We start from the raw sequence: 6,658 nt of genomic DNA, 5'->3' as shown, positions 1-6,658 counted from the left end.
ACAAAAGCTATAGAGACGGCCGTGGGGCTGAGTTCCAAACCCCTTAAAAAAAAAAAAAAACTATAGAGAGAAATTTGAAGGTCTCAATTATAAAAAAAAAACTCTTTGTTTTCTATAATAGTAATTTTATATTAAGATAAATAAGTAATCTGATAATTCATAAAGAAAATAGGTAAAATAAGAAATTAGAGGTCGCAATAGAAAAACTCTTATTTATACCTGATCCTTTAAAAAAGCATACACCACATTTGGTATAATTTTTTTTCATTATATGGGACATTAAATTTTGAAAACACTTGATCCTGTAGTTATTAACGTCCATATGTAGGCCATTAAAAAATTTTGAAAACACTTTTTATCTTTATATGCGACTTTTTTTTAGGAGAGCTTCTATTCATACCTCCAAAATTAGCATTTGGACCTTCATCTTTTTCCAAGTTATAGTTGACTTTGTCAACTAATGTCAAATTACGAACAAGAACACAAAAGAGACCAAAAAAAAAAAAAAACCCTCTTCTTACCTCAACGAACAATATATAGTCTTCCTCCTGATGTTTTGGAAGGAAAGTAAGTATTTATTTTTGACTTCACTATTTCTTATGCTTTATAAAATATGAGCACGGATTCTTCTTGTGGGATAGTATGCATATATATATATATACAGAAGAATTACTAACTATTTTTAACTTTTTCCTAAACAGCTCTGACGACAAGGTTGCATGTCAAATGATCCTTGATAAGATGGGATTGACTGGTTATCAGGTGATTCAAATTGCCATGTATATATCATCTTGATGATGTTACTTATCTATGGCTGTTGGAATAGTGTGGCCCTCATATACCTTATGTTTTTTATACATGAGCTTATATGTTGTTTGTTAGCTCTTAAGGTGAGGCCATCAGTGCACCAACCCCTACTGTGGCCCTCTCATGAATTTTATCTAAACCTGACTGTCCATAGTTCCATACCTATTGCTATCGCTAATAGCTATCTGTCATTTCTTTGTGTTTCCTTGTGCATACTATTAAACCCTATTCTATAGATGTTGTTTAAGTTGTGTCGTTTGAAGTTTCCAAGTGTATTTTACTTGGACTGTCACAATTTGCCAAACATTTTTTCAATGTTGTTGTTTTCTAATTTTATTTTTTCAAACATGCCTTGGCAGGTAGGCAAGACAAAGGTCTTCCTAAGAGCTGGTTAGATGGCCGAGTTGGATGCTAGAAGAGCAGAGGTACTTGTAAATGCAGCGAGAACCATACAGAGGCAAATTCGTACCCATATGGCACGCAAAGAGTTTGTTGCAATACGTAAAGCTGCTATTCAATTACAATCCTATGTGCGAGGTATCTTCTTAAATTCCACTTAAATAGTGCTTCCTTGATACCTTTTGCTTTTAATTGAATGGCATTTATTTTGCTGTGGAACAAAGCCAATTATTAGTCGACATTGTGAGGATGTTGAACTTTAAATCATGAAACTCTAATATTTATTAATGGGAATGATCATTGGGATATGATAATGAGTAAAATGGGGTATAATTTGTGATTACATTATTTCTATGGCATTGAAACCCATCTTGAATGAGCTCAAGAAGTTTGTTGGGTACTTGAATCACTGTGGTTGATGATTTTTGTTCATTTGAGTCATTATGTTTGATTGTTTTGTATATGAGTTCTCAACGTTTATGCATTTGATTGATCATAGGTAGGTTTGGCAAACGGATTCTCTGTAGCATTTGGTTCACACAGAAGCTCTCTTTCTCCTCCTTATAAAACACACACACACACACACACACACTCACTCTCCTCCTTATAAAACAGTTTCCCATTTTTTGTAATTGTTTGCTCTGTTTCGTGATCTCTCTCCCTCCCTCTCTCTCCCATTTGAAACCTTTAATTCTATTTCAGGCATGGGAGTTGATGATTCTGAAATTGACGCTATAATAAATTGTGAGATCAAACTAGAATTCTGATGTTCATATACCTGTTGGATCATTTCATGCCTTGTTAAGAGATTTGTATTAGTTTTCTGTTAGCTTGTTTTAAAATGAACTTTTAGTCAACCAGGTGGCATTGGGTGAAAAAAGTGCTTATCTAACTTCCCATCATTCATACATACATAAAGGAGAGGCATCAAGGCATTGGGGAGTGACAACGAAAGTAAAGGCTGTTGTTGATGCAACTTCTGCTGGCATCTTCATTGTCATCACAAAGTGTGTTCTTCAAGACTTGGTTGGTTTCAACATTTTACTAAATTTTGTTAGAAAACTAGTTCTGTTGATGTAATGACTTTGTTGGATATATGGATGAATGTATCGGATTTTAACATAAATGAATGTGTTTTGGATGTGATGTCATTTTGAATGTCTATCAAACCATTCAATCCAGTTAAAAACTATTGTCCAATAATTGATCATCACAAAATGCCTAACAAAAACTGTTGTATGAGCCATCTAACTATAATACTATAAGGACTAAAAGAATGAGAAAGTCATTGTCCAGCAAAACAACAAACAACAGTTTTTTGGAGAAATCTATAGTATCAGTAAATGATGGACAATGGGATTTGCAAGTACATATTGTCTGATTAAGCCTTCAGACAACAGCAAGCATATAAGCCCCTGTTGTCTGGCACAGCCTTCAGACTACAGCAAGCATATAAGCCCCTGTTGTCTAGCACACCCTTCAGACAACAGCAAACATATAAGCCCCTGTTGTCTGGCACAGCATTCAGACAACAGTAAGTATATAAGCCGCTGTTGTTTTTCTTGGTGTTCAGACAACAGATAGCATAGTAGTCGCTGTTGTAGTAAACTTTATTAGACGACAGTTTTTTGGTATTGTCTGATCCATGTATCAGACGGCATTGAGATAGACAACAGCAAAGTATATAATCAGACGACAGTGAAAAACTGTCGTCTGATTGAAAAATTGGTGTAGTGTTTGTTAGTCTTTTCGTATCAAAAAAAAAACAATATATAGTCTTCAACTTGGAGAAAACATTCTCCTCCAACATAAACCCGCAAATATACATCAAACTCTATGAAAGAAAGTGATGATTCAGTAATTGAGCAAAGCATCATTTTGGAGTCTTCGCACAAGTCATGGGTTTAGAAGTAAATGACTGTTATCTAGGGCAACAGTGTAGATGACTATTAGTTTTGAGTTGCCACGAATTGATTCCCGAAATAAATGTGTTAAGCAAGAAGACTAGTATGACACATGCATCTTCAGATTTTCCAAAATGATGTGCTTTTGCCAGAGTATTTACCAAAAGTCTGCACCAAATTAACATCAACCATTAAAAAGTCACATCAATGGCCCAAGGCAAAGTCTATATATACTTTGATATATGATGATACTTCGATATATCAGAATGCACATGTCAATTGATCAAAGAAATTGTTTCTCTTTTATCTTCTTTAGAAATGCATCTATCTGATCATAACAATACCACCAAGTTGTCTACGATCTAGCATTTGATGGAACCAGTATCAAATAAAATGGATATGGAATCTTACCCAACAAGGACTTCTTTACATATTTGCCTTTCCTTGCATAATGTCTACCCGTGTCCTTGTCTATATTCATATCCAAACCAGCAAGATCAACAAATCTCATTCTGCTTGTTTTTGAACAACCAAAACACTTGGGATGAGGTCTCCTGTGGAATCAAGTAATAAATCACTGAATGAAGCGACAGGCAAAAAAATTATATAACTATTAAACCACCTTCTATCCTAGAAAAATTAATATTCATGGAAAACATAACTATTTAAGACAACAATAAAAAAAAAAAAAAAAAAAGAGGAGGTCCAACTATCGATTTTGGAGGTATGAATGAAACTTAAAAAAAAAAAAAAAGAGAGGCTTTTATTGATTTGATTAAACTATGGGTATTGTGGGAAAATTAGGGAGGTGTAAATAGCAAATTGGTTATTCGTGAAAGTAAGTTGGAGGTCTATTAAGTGGGGAGGTTCAAATGCCAATTTTGAAGGTATGAATAGAAGCTCCCTTTTTTGAGTTCTTTTTCTTTCTTAAACTCTCTTGTCTTCTATTCTACGTACCAAATCTCCAAACCTTTCTTCTTTAGTTCCTCTCTTCAAACACTAGGTCCATGTCTAGTTAATTATTCTCTCAATCTCTTATCCTTCATCAAATCATTCACAAATTCTTCAGCAAACTCTCAATCTCTTAACCTCTCATCATCAATCTCCTAATCTCTCTGTTTCTCATGCATCCTTTGAAAGTGTCAAAACTCATATACCAAAAATTCTTTTAGACAAAGACCGAAATCCATATGATAGGCTAAAACTAGAGAAGAAACTAGACCCAATAAATCCACTAGAAAAGGCTAGACAAAAATACTAGAACAAGATATCCAACCCACATACCCAACCACCAAGGCTAGCCCAGAACCTTGGCGACTAGCAGCACCACGACCCAAAAAGCCATCGAAATCGTCACTGGCAACCATTGAAGTCGTCATCGGCGTCGCCATAGCACATAGGGTGACCACCTTACCAACACACATTGACCCAGCGGAACCAGCCTGAGAGAACCACTGTCACGCCCCGGATTTTTAATGATAAATTCAAATCCGAAACATGAATTAAACCACTTAATCAAATAAACGTTCTGAATTTTCTTCTCAATATAATCTCACCACAAGGTACACAACTCCAAATCTCGAAACCTCGAGTTCATTATTACAATTCACTCTCACAAGCAATATTGTAAAGCTCTAAATGAGCATAATACACCTCACAACTTACAATTGCTGTAAAACTCTAACAATTGCTCTAACCGCACGATCACCGTCCTGGTTCTCCTGTCCTGTAGGATTACCCGCTACACAATTTGAATAGTGTACCGGGAGTTGCAACAACACAAAACCCGGTAAGCTTTTGACAGCTAGTATGAGTAAACAAGAAAGAACTGTTGATTTATTAAATTACAAGACCACCACAAACCCACGTTACTTTCTCACTCTCATATATATATATATATAGACACTTATGAGTTACTCTCAATTTAGCTCATAAGATCACTCACTCTCATATATATATATAGACACTTATGAGTTACTCTCAATTTCACTCATAAGGTCACTCCACATTTGGCAGACAGACTAGAGCTCTAACTGAACGTAACCACTCGTCCGGCCACAGACGTGATTACGATTTAATACTATTAATAACCACCAGCCCGGTACGAGAGCGTGATTCACTAATAGATGCCATGGTCACCTCGTGACCTAGTGATCTCCACAGATCACAACAATTTATTGTTCCTCAACAATAAAACTCAACACCTCTCACAATATATTGTTTCTCAACAATAACTCAATACAACTCCAACAATACATATTATTTCACGTAATAATATATATACAGACATTCACACAGGAATGTCTAGTAATACCAACAATAGTTCATATGATTGCAAAATAAAGCAATTAAATATATTGGGTTCGTAATATGAACCACGTGAGGTTTACTCACCTCTAATCCAGCTGCGTCTTCTTAACAGCTCCATTAACAATCTCACGAATCGTCCGCCAAATAAATCCATCGATCACCTAATCCAATAATGATCTTAACTTAGCCAACAACTCAAAAGCACACATATACGGAAACCCACGGTCGGATTCTAATTTTAATGATGATCCAACGGTCAGATCGAAATTATACGATGATCCAACGGTCGGATCTGAATTTAATGATGATCCAACGGTCAGATCGAAATTATACGATGATCCAACGGTCGGATCTGAATTTAATGATGATCCAACGGTCGGATCCTCACGGATCGCCTTTAGGATCATCCTCCAAAATTTTCACGAAGACCCCGATCTTCTTGAATCACTCTAACAAACATCTCCATAAAATTATATGAAAATCCGACGGTCAGATTCTCACGAATCGCCTTCCGAATCACTATTTCTCAATTATACGAAGATCCAACGGTCGGATCTTCGCCCGTGACCTCACAAAGTCACCGGGACAGTCATACGATCAACATATCCAAAATTGAAGCAAAACCGATGGTCAGATCTTCACAGATCGTAAACCGAAGATAAACGTAAAAACGTTAAATAGTAACGTCAAAACGAAAATCCACTATTTATCAACTTTTTCTAACATGACCATGTTATATATCAAAACGCTCGTATGGATGCATAGATCATCACCTAGATAATGAAAACTCGAAATATGGTCTGATGCGCCGCCACAAGCGGTGGTCAGTGGGCGGTCAACGCGGCGGTCAACGCCGGTCAACCACCTCAGATGGCAAAGTGACCAACTACAAACTGGTTCAAAATGAAAGGGTGGTCGACTTTCATACCTGGAGCTAAGCCTGGTTCGGCCTAGATCGTCCTAGATCAAGCGTTGAAGTTGGATTAATCTCGTGCGTCTGATCAGATTCCAGATTGAATCAGGGACGTCGAAATCTTCAACTCGTGATCTTTCACTCCACACTCCAAATCGTCAAGCAAGGAGGATATGAGGATGATCAGGGGAAGGAGGAGATCACGAAAATGGGGAGGATCGGCCCGTGCAACGCCGGCGTCGATGAGATCCGGTCGGGTCGGTTACTTCGCCTGGGGTCGCTTCGATCCAGGTTTGGGGGCAACGGCGGTGCAAGGCAGTGGCAC

At 36.9% G+C, this 6,658-nt stretch overlaps 2 long non-coding RNA genes across 2 annotated transcripts; one reads left to right on the top strand and one right to left on the bottom strand.

The window, feature by feature from the left end:
• The first annotated feature begins 542 nt into the window (after positions 1–542).
• LOC133732362 (uncharacterized) lies at positions 543–2,357 on the top strand. The gene is made up of 4 exons (XR_009857067.1): positions 543–567; positions 702–762; positions 1,167–1,344; positions 2,068–2,357. It is a non-coding gene; the product is annotated as an uncharacterized LOC133732362 (long non-coding RNA).
• Positions 2,358–4,689: 2,332 nt separating this feature from the next.
• On the bottom strand, positions 4,690–6,420 carry LOC133731142 (uncharacterized). The gene is made up of 3 exons (XR_009856678.1): positions 6,349–6,420; positions 5,505–5,581; positions 4,690–4,851 (listed from the first exon to the last, which is right to left on the bottom strand). It is a non-coding gene; the product is annotated as an uncharacterized LOC133731142 (long non-coding RNA).
• Positions 6,421–6,658: the final 238 nt, after the last annotated feature.

Source organism: Rosa rugosa, chromosome 2, assembly GCF_958449725.1.
Source record: "Rosa rugosa chromosome 2, drRosRugo1.1, whole genome shotgun sequence".
Taxonomy (NCBI): Eukaryota; Viridiplantae; Streptophyta; class Magnoliopsida; order Rosales; family Rosaceae; genus Rosa; species Rosa rugosa.
This window is presented reverse-complemented; position numbering and strand designations above follow the sequence as displayed.